The sequence below is a fragment of the Phyllobates terribilis genome, unplaced genomic scaffold (assembly GCF_046119375.1).
Source record: "Phyllobates terribilis strain yellow unplaced genomic scaffold, ASM4611937v1 Scaffold_37__1_contigs__length_12642776, whole genome shotgun sequence".
NCBI lineage: Eukaryota > Metazoa > Chordata > Amphibia > Anura > Dendrobatidae > Phyllobates > Phyllobates terribilis.
Window position 1 is genome coordinate 10,306,363 of NW_027362797.1, and position 14,773 is coordinate 10,321,135.

At 43.7% G+C, this 14,773-nt stretch overlaps 1 pseudogene; it reads left to right on the forward strand.

The window, feature by feature from the left end:
- The first annotated feature begins 2,971 nt into the window (after positions 1-2,971).
- LOC141182924 (cytochrome c oxidase subunit 5B, mitochondrial-like) lies at positions 2,972-13,364 on the forward strand (annotated as a pseudogene).
- The last annotated feature ends 1,409 nt before the right edge of the window (positions 13,365-14,773 follow it).

The window sequence follows — 14,773 nt, forward strand, 5'->3', positions numbered from 1 at the left end:
TAGGAAGTATTGAGAAAGTGCAAGTTCAGCGAAGGTTCCTGAGTGAGTTGAATAAAGGCCAAGCCTTGAGGATCAGTCAGATTGTTTGCAGAGGTAACAGCTCTTATCTAGTGAGAAAGCAGGCGGCAGGGAAGCTCTTAAAGGAAATCTGTGAGATTGAAGAACACTATTGACCTGCAGATAGATGGTTGATCTGTTTTTGGATTGCTTTACCAATGAATCAGAATTTTTTCTGAAACTCTGAGTGCCGGATTTTTTCTTCTTTGAGTACATGGAGTGTTATCATATTCTGGCACCATATTTTTATAAAGAGTGACGTACATCCTATTTACATATTATAGGTTTCAGGTATATGATGATGACATTGATCACATTACTGTACTTGGACCGCATGACCCCTCACATGGGGGGGGGGGGGCACACAATCTGAACTGCCCGGGGCCCTGGCCACCCTTAATCCACCCCTAAAGCTGTGTCTTTCATATAGAAATGTACTGAGTTTTGGCTAAACTTCCAGTTAGTTTCTTGCAGTGTGTTGCCAGCACTGTGACCTTGGAGATTGGACGCACCATTCGCTAGTGATGAGCAGCTTTTTTCTTATGCACAATAAAATTACATTAATTTTATTTATTTATTATACCTTGCTGATATAGCGCCATCATATTCCACAGCACTTTACATACATTATCATCGCTGTCAGTATATCTTTGGAGTGTGGGAGGAAACCGGAGAACCCGGAGGAAACCCCCGCAAACACGGGGAGAACATACAAACTCCTTGCAGATGCTGTCCTTGGTGGGATTTGCACGGCCAGTATAGCTCTGGATCGGCGTACACGACAGTGTTCAAGTTCCTGCCAATATCCAGCAAGTTAGCACAGTCATTGATGAGAGGACCAACATTTCACAACCAACAACCTGATCAACTCTAAGCGAAGGAGATGTGTTTGCACCGCGTGAGGCAAATGGTGGTCACACCAGATACTGATCGGTTTTCTGAGATAATGACTTTTGTGTTGTCATTGGCTGTAAGCCATAATCATCAACATTAACAGAAATCAACACTTGAAATAGATCACTCTGTCTGTAATGACTCTATATAATGAGTTTCACTTTTTGTATTGAAGAACTGAAATGAATTAACTTTTTGATGATATTCTAATTTTGTGAAATGCACCTGTATATAAGAAGGAAGGATCCTGCTATAATTGAACTTTTGATATATTTTTTTTGTCATTTTACATACAGTTTAAATAATGTAATATTTTGATAAACTAGCCTTTTTTTGGACATGACAATACTAAGTAAATGTTTTTTTTATTTCAATTTTGTATTTTCTTAATTTTTAAATAGGGAAAAGAGGCATCTAAATGGTAGACAGCTGCGATCGGAGCTAGCTCCAGCCAAAGCTGTCAGAGAAAGATGCCGGCTCTGTATCGCATACTGGGCATCTGCCGCTTATGAAGGGCTCTCAGCTCCTCACCATTGCAGCCTATGGCTATGTGCCCACGATGCAGATTTTGTGCGTTTTTTGTGTTTTTTATTTTCCGTGCGGAAATGTAGCAGAAGCGCATTGCACATCTCAGGATTTTTTCTGCATGGATTTTAGGTGTGGAAAAAAAAGCAGCATGTCCATTCTTTATGCGTTTCCGCATGCTGATTTGCCTATACAATGCATTTGAAAAACGCCTGGCAAATCCACAAGTAAAAATGCATCAAAAACGCGTGTAAAATCAGCATGCGTTTTTACTGCCAAGGACATGCAGAAATGCTGCGGAAAATTTCTGCTTCATTTCTGCACCGTGGGCACATAGCCTATCACTGGGCTCTGAGGTTTAGTTGGTGCAGAAAGGGGCAGCAGCAGAAACCCACAATAGCAAACACCAAGAGCAGCGGCAGAGAGTCACCGCTGGACCTGTGGAGGGTGAGTAGAGCACATTTTGCTTGTTTTTTAAATAAACTGCAGCTGGGGAACAGAGGTCTTCCAAATCTGGAATACCCATTTAACCTCTGGAAGCCTCGGGGGTAAACAAATAATTCTCAGAAAATCCTTTTCACCAAAAGTCCTGGCAGCACCCCAGGCAAAAACTATAGTACCCCATTATAATAGTCCGCCTGGCACCACTGGGCTCTGTCCTGCGTCGGATCTCTCAGGCTTTGGTTATAAACAGAAATGACAAAACTATGTCTTTTTTGGAAGCGGAAAATTCAATGAGATTTTCCAGAGGAATTTGCGTTGCTTGTTCTGTTTGTTTTGGGGTTCTTTTCTTGAAGCGTTATTGAAGTATTCTCTCCTTATGGTCTTTTGCAGCCTGTGACAGTGTCGAGTTTGGAGAAGCTTCCATGAGAATCCGCCTCACAGAAGTGACGTTAATTATTATTATTTTTTATTTTGTGCAGTGAGGTTTTTAATGTTTAGTCAGAAAAATTCTCAAAATAATTCACAATATGAACAGCCGTGTGGATATTCCACAGCAATGAATATGAGGAGTAGTCAGAGTATCTGAAGCAGTTTTTTTACGTGGATTTTGGAGCGGATCTGACACAATATCCATGTAGAAAACTGTGTGTGAACTTCGCTCAAGGTAGATAATAAAGAGGTTGTCTCCACGTTGATGTTCAGCACCCCGATCCCCATCCTTCCGACTTCTGGTTGCCGGGTGGCCGATGCTGTGCTGCTTGATTGACAGGTCAGACATGTGGCAATGTCGCATCGCTGAACCCAAATGGTGCGCCCTCCGATGCTGACACATGAGGCATCTTTACCGCTGCAGCCCCGGAGAGTGCAGGGTACTAAATCCGGGCAGCCTCAAATCAGTGTGTACAAGCTCTATAGAAAACAGCTTGTAAGCGCTGCACTCCTAGCACAGCAGTGGCCGGTAACCTAGGCAACGAGCAGTAAACAAAACTAAAATTCCTCTCCTTGAGAATGAAAAGGATTTTTTAAAAACAAGTAAATCACAAAGCTGCTGCTTTTTATAAACAATTCTTCCCATTGATGAGGTCACTTTTATTGGGCGGCTGCTACTAGAGAACAAATGGCGTTTCCACCTGTCATTGACTCCCTTTACATGTGGTAATTAAGCGCCAGCAATAACCCCGCGGGTACAGCACATTACGGCCATATACGGAGATGACACGGCCTCTCTGCTCGCTGCCTTGTTACGGTGCACCCCTCCGCTATGCGCTTGGTATGGTCCCGGGTATAAATGCGCACTGCCCCGCCCCCTGGACGCTGTAGTGGCAGCTGTCGGCTGTGAGGTGCAGCAGTCATGGCTTCTTGGAGGTTTCTCAGCTCGTCCGTCGCGCTGTGCCCCGGAGTGCAGGGACCGTGTGCCGCAGCCGACCATGCGTCAGAGCCATGAGCGCTGGAGGTGGGTATGACAGCCATGGTGGACAGTGGCCGCCTCCTGTGTGTGGTGTGAGGACTGCTGTGTATTACTAGGTGTGAGGCTGGAGTGTGCGGTGTCCCCTGTGAAGGGCATAGGACGGGACAGTGTACGTGACTTTGCAGCAGTGTAGTAATGTGCGCCGCCCATCAGCAGGTACTCACTGCTCCAGTGACAGCAGGTGACACCCAGGACTGTGACCGTGTGCACGGGGTCTGCCAAGCCCCTGCACAGGTTACACTTCCACTACTGTACCCTCTGTACAGACTGAATTGTCACACAGCTCGGCTGGCAATTGTCCTCTTTTATCAGCCACTTTCAGGTCACTTTGTTTTTTCTTTGTAGTATTCTTGCTATGATCTGTCCTTTTTGTGTCTTCTGTTTAGGTATCCCCACTGATGAGGAGCAGGCGACGGGCCTGGAGAGGAAAGTCCTGAACGCTTTGAAGAAGGGAGAGGTATATGACATAATTAACTAAGATAATTAAGACTGAAATGTACAACTGGGGGCGTTAGGGTGCTGCTCCCCTCCCCCGTCCGTTAGGGTGCTGCTCCCCTCCCCCGTCCGTTAGGGTGCTGCTCCCCTCCCCCGTCCGTTAGAGTGCGTCTAGGACAAGGCTGAGCCATGTTCACACACTTGTATCTTACTCCTTGTGTTTACTGTTTGTTTTTTTTACAATTTTCTTGTATTGTGCCAAGTAGTGGAAAAACCCTCCTTACTATATCCCTCAGTGTAAAATGGAAACAAACTCCCCTCCTGTGCGGGTGCCATTCTAGCAATGTGAGTGCTGGGTCTCCCTGGTTTCCCATGATATTTGTATACCGTGTGAGTGCTGCAGCCAGTCTGCTGCTAATGGGCCACTGTTCTCACACTTTCCTCTGATGTCCAAAGTTCATCTCCAGGAAGTGTGAGCGAAGCAGCCTGTTAGTGGCTGCTGATTATTCCATATGGGACCGGGAGATCTATTGCTGACACTGTTGGAACGACGCTGGTGTGGAAGGGGAGTTTGTTTTATACCGGGTAATACAGCCTTTAAGAAAGGGGTTGTCAAGTCTTGGACAAACCATTTTAATATCCTTGTGTGTTTAGAGGAACAAACATTGGCTTTGCCCACTTCTCAAAGTTGTCTAAGCTGGCTGGGACACACATGTGTCAAGAAACTATTTGCTTTCAGCAACGAAAAGTTGTGCAAAAAGCGACATTCCAATCGGTTTTACAGTAGAAACCTGGTGACACTTGATGAGTCTGGGACAAAGTGAAACTGGCTGAAGAGGGGTCCCTGTCTTCAGATGCATCTGTAGGTCTTGTGCTTGTGATGTAAAGTTTGGGTCCTGGTGGCATCCCCTATACTTTATTGGTGTAGCTGCTAGTCACACCCTGGTGTATATGGGGCATTATTAGTGACCTGCTAGACAGTCTAGCCACAGGGAACACACATCTGGTCACTTCTGTGTTCTGTAGTCATGCTTCCCAGGTCCTATTTCTTGGCGCTTTTTTATTTAATCCCTTATATAGCGCCTTTAATTCCAAAGCACTTTACCGACATTATCATCACTGTCCCCATTGGGGCTCATAATCTAAATTCTCTATCAGTATGTCTTTGGAGTTTGGGAGTAAATTGGAGGAAACCCACGCAAACACAGGGAGAACATACAAACTCCTTGCAGATGTTGTCCTTGGTGGGATTTGAAGCCAGGACCCTATAACAGAGTGGGGAACTAGGAGAAACTGGATACTTTTTCCAGCATATAAGACAGGATGGGATATGTAGTCTAGGAATGATGGCAGTATCCACAAATAGGCATGAGAAGAATTTTTTTTATTATTTATTTATTTTACTATGAACTAAAAACTAACAGGCAGGTAGTTGCTAACTGCCTGTCTGTGCCTGGTGTCTGTCTCTGCCAGCACAGAGCGGTCACAGACTGCTCCTGCTGGTGATTCAGCGGCTTCCATGGACGTCTTGTCAACAGAGCAGATTCTTCTCTTCTGCTCTGTTGACAGCCAGCTTCCTGCTGCCTAACTGCGGAGAGCCAGCTGTCAATCAGTATGACTGTAGTTGGATAAAGCAGGCAGGTAGTTGTCTCTGTTTGCAACTACCTGCCTGTTAGTTTTTAGGCCCAAAGTAAAAATAAAATGGCCCTGGACAACCCATTTAATGATACTTTGGCAGCATCGTTTAATAACGTTGTTCTACCTTGCTTCTCACTGTGAAGGACTCCAAACATCTGTCATGTGGCAACAACTCAAGGGGTAATGCCACCAGATTACTTTTTTTACGTTCTTTCTCATGCACCCTCTCCACAGGTCCTCAGTGCATATGGATGTCATAAAGCAGAATGGGGTGCTAACCATGTACCCATCACTTTAGACATCATAGTGGGGAGGAAGTGTTTCTCCTGCTGTTGACCTACTTTGGCCTCCATTACATTGATCACTGCTGGCAGGAGTATTACAATAAGTTTGTCCTACGACAGCTTCTTTCCAGACCTTATTATAAGATGGTGTTCTTGCTTCAACACAGGTAAATAGTGCAGGTCTGAGAATAGGCAATGTACTGTATAGCTGTGCATGGGATCTATTGTGCTGATTTCAGAGGATCAACCGTGTAAGTACAGCAGTGCCTATCAGGAGTTTCAGGCCTTGTTCCAGTTATTCCTTTGTTTCCAGGAGAAGTAAAGCAAATGACAGACCTCTTATACAAATGTGGATTAAGGTCAAAGTCCATAATGAGTCCTTTGCAGGAATCTCTCAGTGTATCTGGATTCATGACAAGACATTGCTAAATTATTTTGTTCAGTGTCTTTAAATAAACGTTTCTGTGTTCTTTACATATACAGGTGCATCTCACAAAATTAGAATATCATCAAAAATTTAATTTATTTCAGTTCTTCAATACAAAAACTGAAACTGATATTATATAGTCATTACAAACTTAGTGATCTATTTCAAGTGTTTATTTCTTTTAATGTTGAATATGGCTTACAGCCAATGAAAACACAAAACTCATTATCTCAGTAAAGTAGAATAATTAACAATAAACACCTGCAAAGGCTTCCTAAGCGTTTACAAGGGTCCCTTAGTCTGTTTCAGTAGGCTCCACAATCATGGGGAAGACTGCTAACTTGACAGATGTCCAGAAGGCAGTCACTGACACACTCCACAAGGAGGATAAGCCACGAAAGGTCATTGCTAAAGAAGCTGGCTGTTCAGAGTGCTGAATCCAAGCATATTAATGGAAAGTTGAGTGGAACGAAAAAGTGTGTAGAAAAAGGTGCACAAGCAATCGGGATAACCGCAGCCTTGAAAGGATTATTAAGAAAAGGCCGTTCAAAAATTTGGGGGAGGCTCACAAGGAGTGGACTGCTGCTGGAGTCATTGCTTCAAGAGCCACCACACACAGACCTATCCAGGACATGGGCTACAAGTGTCGCATTCCTTGTGTCAAGCCACTCATGACCAATAGACAGCGCCAGAAGCGTCTTACCTGGGCCAAGGAGAAAAAGACCTGGACTGTTGCTCAGTGGTCCAAGGTGGTGTTTTCAGATGAAAGTAAATTTTGCATTTCATTTGGAAATCAAGGTCCCGGAGTCTGAAGGAAGAGTGGAGAGGCCACAATCCAAGCTGCTTGAGGTCTAGTGTGACGTTTCCACAATCAGTGATGGTTTGGGGAGCCATGTCATCTGCTGGTGTAGGTCCACTGTGTTTTTATCAAGACCAAGGTCAGCGCAACCGTCTGCCAGGAGATTTTATTGCACTTCACGCTTCCCTCTGCTAAGATTTTTGGAGATGGAAATTTCATTCTCCTGCAGGACTTGGTACTTTTGGCAGTGTGGACAGGTGCCAATACCTGGTTTACAAACAACAGTATCCCTGTGCTTGATTGGCCAGCAAACTCGCCTGACCTTAACCCCATAGAGAATCTATGGGGTATTGTCAAGAGGAAACATTTTTCATGCTGTTATAAAGTATTCTAATTTACTGAGATAATGACTTTTGTGTTTTCTTTGGCTGTAAGCCATAATCATCAACATTAACAGAAATAAACACTTGAAATAGATCATTCTGTCTGTAATGACTTTATATAATGAGTTTCACTTTTTGTATTGAAGAACTGAAATAAATAAATTTTGATATTCTAATTTAGTGAGATGCACCTGTAAGTGGTATAACATTTACAACTCATTTTGTCTTTTTAAGGATCCTTTTAACGTCCTCAAGCCAAAATCCTATGCATGAACCAAAGAGAATCCACACATTGTGCCGTCGGTCAATAAGCAGAGACTTGTGGGCTGCAGATGTAAGTTTCATTTCAGTGTAAAACTTATAGAAAGGGTGATTAACCCCTGAAAGCTGTACAGATTGGTCATGAGCACATGTCACTTTGGGCTGTGTGCCAGATATGTACACCATGCCAATTAACCCATCAGATACCACCGTCAATCACAACAGCAGCATCTAAGTGGTTAAAAGGGAGAATACTCCCTCTTTAACACTATCTGCTCATCGCGATTGTAATCGTGGGTGCCAATAGTTTGCATTGCACCCCGAGGTCCTCAGATGACCTCGGGGTACAGTTGTCTGTTGGACCCTTTTTATGGCAGTGTCTAACAGACTGAGTCAGTGAAAATCTAACGGGTCTCATGCACTGTATTGTGAGTACTACGTGAGTACTGCAGTGTATGGGACCAGGAATTGGTGAGAAATGTTCATGTTCCACAGTGGTACTAGGTTAAAGTAAAAGGATTACCGTATATTCCGGCGTATAAGACTACTTTTGAAGACTGAAAAATCTTCTGTCTAGTCTGGGGTCGTCTTATACGCCGGTAATGCTTTTGAACTTTCAGAAATTGACATGCGGGGATACTCTGGGGGTGTTAATAAGCTGCCGTGGCTGTATCCCTGTCATGTCGGAGTTAATATAAGGTGGAGGGAGTTAAAATACGGTGGCGGTAGGTCCAGACGGTCAGCGCTTCTGTGATGAAACGGACACATCGCTGCGTATTCCCAGCTCCGGACACAGCGCAGGGCTTCTGTGCCGACAGCTTTCACTTGTCACAGAAGCGCTGCGCTGTGTCCGGAGCTGGGAAGTTCGCATCGCTTCTGTGACAATATATGAAAAGCCGGCACCCGACAATTTAGAATAGAAAGAATAGAGCTTCACACATAGATTAGATAGATAGAAACATGTCAGTCACATATATATGAAGTACAGTGACAGTGTTGCTTACTGTACTTGTCATTTAGTGTAAAGGATTTATTAAAACAAATAATAGTGTTTTCATGCACTGTCTCTTTAAAAAAGCCGGCCGGCAATTCAGCAGCAGTACCCGACAATTTATAACAGACAGAATAGAGCTTCACACATAGATTAGATAGATAGAAACATGTCAGTCACATATATATGAAGTACAGTGACAGTGCTGGTTACTGTACTTGTCATCTAGTGTTAAAATAACGGATTTATTAAAAAAAAAATTGGCGTGGGGTTCCCCTTAATTTTAGTCTCTAGCGGAGGTTAAGCAGACAGCTGGGGCAAATGTTTGAAGCCTGGGAAGGGGGTAATACCCACGGAGCTTCCCAGGCTACTAATATCAGCCCCCAGCTGAATACCTAGCCTTTACTAGCTATTAAAATGGGGGACCCCCCCCAAAAAAATGACGTGGGGTCCCCCCTATTTTAATAGCTAGCAAAGGCTAGGCAGACAGCTGGAGGCTGATATTAATAGCCCAGGAAGGGTGCCATGAATATTGGCCCCCTCCCAGGCTAGAAACACCAGCCGTCAGCCGCATCCATAGGATGCGCCAAATCTGGCACTTAGCCTCGCTCTTCCCACTGCCCTGTAGCGGTGGCAGTGGGGTAATAGGGCTGGGGTTGATGTCAGCTTATAATGCCAGCTGACGTCAAGCCCAGGTTAGTAATGGAGAGGCGTCTATAAGACACCCCCATTACTAACCCCATAGTCAAAGTTAAAAAAAAACACAAACACCCAGAATAAAGTCCTTTAATTGAAATAAAGACACAATCCTTTATTGTTCTAAATTAAACCATACTTACCATCACGCCCATTCCAGCTGAAGCCAACGATCTCCTGCAATAAAAGAAAAATAATAAAGCAACCTCATCCTTACCTCTCCATGGTTCCCAGGACCGGTCCAGCTCTGCTACATTCACATGACAGGCTGCACCGCAGCAGAACGCTGCCATCCAGCCTGTCATCCCGCAGACACTGAGAAGCGCAGGCATGCTTGCGCTCCTCAGTGTCTGGCTGTGACGGCATCCAGATGAGCCGACAATGAACTCGGCTCACCTCCTGGACGTCCGTCACTGACAGCGTGGGAAACTTCTACTGCGCATGCGGGGAGCAGGAGAATTTTCCCACGCTGTCAGTGACGTGCATGAGGTGAGCCGAGTTCATTGGACATGATCTCGGCTCATCTGGATGCCGTCACAGTCAGACACTGAGGAGCACAAGCATGCCTGCGCTTCTCAGTGTCTGCCGCATGGCAAGCTGAACGGCAGCGTTCTGCTGCGGTGCAGCCTGTCATGTGAATGTAGCAGAGCTGGACCGGTCCTGGGAACCATGGAGAGGTAAGGATGAGGTTGCTTTATTATTTTACTTTTATTGCAGGAGATCGTTGGCTTCAGCTGGAATGGGCGTGATGGTAAGTATGGTTTAATTTAGAACATTAAAAAATTGTGTCTTTATTTCAATTAAAGGACTTTTTTCTGGGTGTTGTGTTTTTTTTAATTACTTTACTAGAAATTCATGGTGTTCATGTCTAATATTGGCGTGACCCCATGAATTTCGGGCTTAGGGCCAGCTGATAATGCCAAGCTGGCCTTAACCCCTTTATTACCCAGTGAGCCACCGCACCAGGGCCCTGGATGAGTTGGGTACAGCGCCAGAAGATGGCGCTTCTATGAACGCGCCATTTTCCGGGGTGGCTGCGGACTGCAATTTGCAGCGGGTGGGGCCCAGAAAGCTTGGGCCTCCCTGCGCTGCAGATTCCAGTCCCCAGCTGCCTAGTTGTACCTGGCTGGACACAAAAATAGGGCGAAGCCCCACGTATTTTTTTTTTTTAATTATTTCATGAAATAATTAAAAATAAAAGGGCTTCCCTATATTGTTGTGTCCGGCCAGGTACAAATAGGCAGCTGGTGGTTGGGGGCAGCCCGTTCCTGCCTGCTGTACCTGGCTGGACACAAAAATATGGCGAAGCCCCACGTCAACATTTTTGGGAAAAATTAATTACAAAATTAATTTAGGGACTGCATCTTTATTAACCCCTCAATTGTCATTTAGTGTTAAAATAAAGGATTTTTTAAAAAGAAAATTGGCGTGGGATCCACCATCATTATAGTCTCTAGCGGAGGTTAAGCAGACGGCTGGGGCAGATGTTTGAAGTCTGGGAAGAGGGTAATACCCACGGAGCTTCCCAGGTTACTAATATCAGCCCCCAGCTGAATACCTAGCCTTTACTAGCTATTAGAATGGGGGACCCCCCCAAAAAATGACGTGGGGTCCCCCCTATTTTAATATGTTTATGAGTGACAGTTTTCCTGCTATATACCTGCATGTCATAAGAATTTAAATTAAAAAAGGACCATGTTAAATTCAAATCTGTTTTTTTTAAATTTTTACCGGTGTTTGGTATGCGTTGGAAAAGGGGTAGTCTTATACGGTGAATATATCCTAAACTCTATATTTTAACAGGAAAGTAGGGGGGTCGTCTTATACACCAGGTCGTCTTATACGCCGGAATATACGGTAAATAAAATGCTTGTATTAAATATAGTATAATTACTCTTAACTTTCCCACAAAGAAAAAGCCCCCACCTAGCTCTTGTGGTAAAAAATAAGTTTCAGCTTTTAGAATATGGCGATGCAAAAACAAATTAATGTTTGTAAAATATTGTTTTTAGTGTGCAGAAGTAGCAAAGCATAAAGAGCTAAAACTGGTATCGTTATAATCATACTGAACCAAACAATAAATCATTCTTACTACTAATAGCTTTCACCGCACAGTGAACCACATAAAAATATATAAAATTAATAACTGAATTGCTGTCTTTTGTTTTTTTGTTCATCCTGCATCTGTGTAAAAAGTGATCAAAAGAATGTTCTGTATCCCAAAATGGTACTTAAAAAAGGATCCAACTCCACCTGCAAAAATAAGCTCTCGTACAGCTCTTGGCTAGATAAGTTGTTGCTCTCAGAATGTAGACCAAAATTTTATTTATAAATCTGACATTGCTGTAAATGTATTGAACATTATAATAAAGCAGTCTTATCACTTATACCACACGAAAATTGCGTAAAATTTAAAAACTTTTCTTTTACTGCTGTTTTTGTTCATTCTGATTCCCAATAATCTGAATAAGGCTCGGTTCACATTTATCCTGCGCTCTCCACTGAGCACTTGCGTCTGGGTTTCAGTGTAAATTCCCCAAAAAATGTGATTCAGATAGAACCCCCGACTGAACCACTCGCTATAATGAGGCAGGTGGTCACTTTGGACTCCGTCTGGTCTGTGTTCCGCCAATGTCCCATCAGTTTAGGTGTCTTTTTAGCGCACAAGTGTGGGTGACCACTGTTCTGTGCATGTCTCAAGATGGATACCACTGGAACAGATGCCAAACTGAGTCCAAAGTGTCTCCACCTGCCTCATTATGGAGAGCGGTTGCATTGGGGGGTTTCATCTAAATCACATTTTTGTAGGATTTACACGGAAACTCCAGCGTAAGTGCTTAGTGTAGAACACAATAATATGATCCCAGCCTTCTATTGAAAACAAGTAATGTCCCCCAAAATATTACCAATAAAACCCTAACTTAGACCTGAGTGGAGTTTTGTGCAGGATATCTATCACTGGAAACATAGGGGGTCCCATGTTACTGGTAGAACAAAGACTCTTGAAAAGCGACGGATCCCAACCCCTCAAATAAAATCCAGTGAAATCTGTGTTTCCAAATTCCCCTCCTTCTAAGCCCCCCTATGCCTAAACCACAGTAAGCAGCCACATGTTTGGCATTATTGTAGCTGGGAGAGTGCACTTAACAATTTACGGGGTGTATGTCTCCATAAGCTCCAGCTGGGCACAATATATGGGGCTACTACACTGTATGGGGGCACAATGTATGGGCATTTAAGTGGCAGACTTGCAATTCACAAGGGGGAAAAAAGCCTGGCGTGTATGTTGCAAAGCAAACTCCTGTGGGGCCAAAATAGTTACTGCAGCTGTAGATGAATACATTGAAAGGTGCAATTTCTAAAATGGGGTCATTTTGTGGGTTTTTCTATTGACATCTTCGGGGTTCCGCAAATGTCACCTGCAAAATTTGTGCACCAAATAGCGCTCCTTCCTTCTCAGCCCTGATTTGTGGCCTAACAGTAACTTCTGATGACATATGGGGCATTGCTGCATTTGGGAGAAATTGCTCAATAAATTATGGGGTCCAGTTTCACCTAATAACTCTTGTGTAAATGACAAACTTTCAGCTAATAAAAAAAAATGTACAGTTATACCACTAAAATGTTAGTTCCATGTCCCCATATCGCAAAATTCTGCGTTTTAAAAGCCAAGGAGCACTCCTTCCCATCCGATCCCTCAGTGTGCTCAAATAGCAGTTTACACCCCCATATGGGGTACTACCACGTTTAGATATAATGGTCATACATCTAGAATAATGTACAAGACCATAAACTCACAGAATCCGCTCAGTTTGTAGTAGTACAATAAATTCAAGCACTGAAACATAAACTTTTATCATTTTCTTTCTTCCAGGTGAAGAAGATAATTCTCAAGTTATCTGGTTCTGGGCCCATGATGGGCAGGTAAATCGCTGCCCACAGTGTGGCTCTCACTACAAGGTTGTCCTTTATGAGTTTCCACACTGAAGAGGACTTGTATTACTATTGACAGCCATATGTTAAAGTTAAAAAATCTTTTATTAAATACTTGATATATTGTAATGTGTTTTATTTTCATTAGCATTGGTCGTGCATACAGAACAATGCTTAACAAAGCTAACGTTCTCCCATCCTTTGAATTGGAGTTGACAAAGGTCTGTAAGACTTTGGCAGTTTGGATGGGCAAGATGCGTTCTGTAGTCTGGATCTCCACTCTGGCTTCCACTAGTGGCTTCTGCAGGATAAATTATAGGAGTGGTTCGAAACTAATAAGGATTTTAATCCTAAATGTCTTTCTATTGTACTAATCTAATCGCTCTTCTAATTGACTTTAAGAAGTCACTGCTGTTCCCTCTTTAGTCTAACTTTTTTTTACCTACTTTGTTCTGATGACCTTTTTTGAGAATCCCCAGAATCTCCTAGTTATCTGGGAGCCTTGGCTTGGTCACTGCCGCAGCCCGTCTCCACCCTGAAACACGGAGTCATCATTGACATCAGTTTCAGGGGTAGGGTTATTCCCTGCTGTACGGAGCATGTGACGGTTGTCCATTCTGACTCTGTATGAGCTTCCTTGTCACTGTGTAGTACTTTAAGTGCACACAGTGTGCTCCCTCGCTAGCCCTAATGGGAAGAGACTAGCCGACAAGAGTGCACTTGGTGTGCATTGTAAGGTGAGGGGACATGCAGAGTACAGCAGGGACTGCCCACCCCCTGAAGTGGATGTCACGGACTCTTCATTTCAGGGTGGAGATGAACTGTAGCAGTGACCGCTGCCCTTGATGTCCTGTTTGAGTATCCCATCATGCACTGTGGATTATCAAATGAAATGTAATCAAAGTGGGAGTAGGTAAAGAAAACTGTTAAAGGGAGTTTCTAATTACAATTTTAGATAAGCTATTAGAATCTTACTACATAAAGAGCTTAATGTTGAGGTGAGTCTGAGAAAAGAATCAGCTGACGGTGGAGCCATGTTGTTGTAGATGATGACAAAAGGGAGTGTTTTCCTATTGAATTTTTAAACGGCTTAACCCTGTCAGCCATGCCAAGTCGTTGCCTTATCCTTAAAGGGATCGAGCCACCATAAAGAATACAGTTAACCAACCAGAAAAGGTAGAAATAAATAATTTTGTTATTTAGAGATTCAAAATTATGCTTCATTCAAAAGATACCAAGCTTTTTTATTTTTTTGAATTCTGCTCTCTGGCGCCCCCTGGTGTTGTTCCATTCCGTTTTGGTAGTGGGTGATCAGCTGGTCGCGTTTGCACAGTACCTGTCATAAGAGCCCCCCAAGTCCACACCCGCAGTGTGCACAATGTATTCTGTCACAAGTCTGACAGTCTGCTGTAAGCACAGTGTGTGATTCACCCCCTCCCCCTGCACTCACAGCTCCCCTCCCGGTGAGATGGTTCTGCTTCACAGCCTAAGCGCAGAAGGTGTCTCTCTGCTATTGTGCTTACAAGTCTGTGATGTGA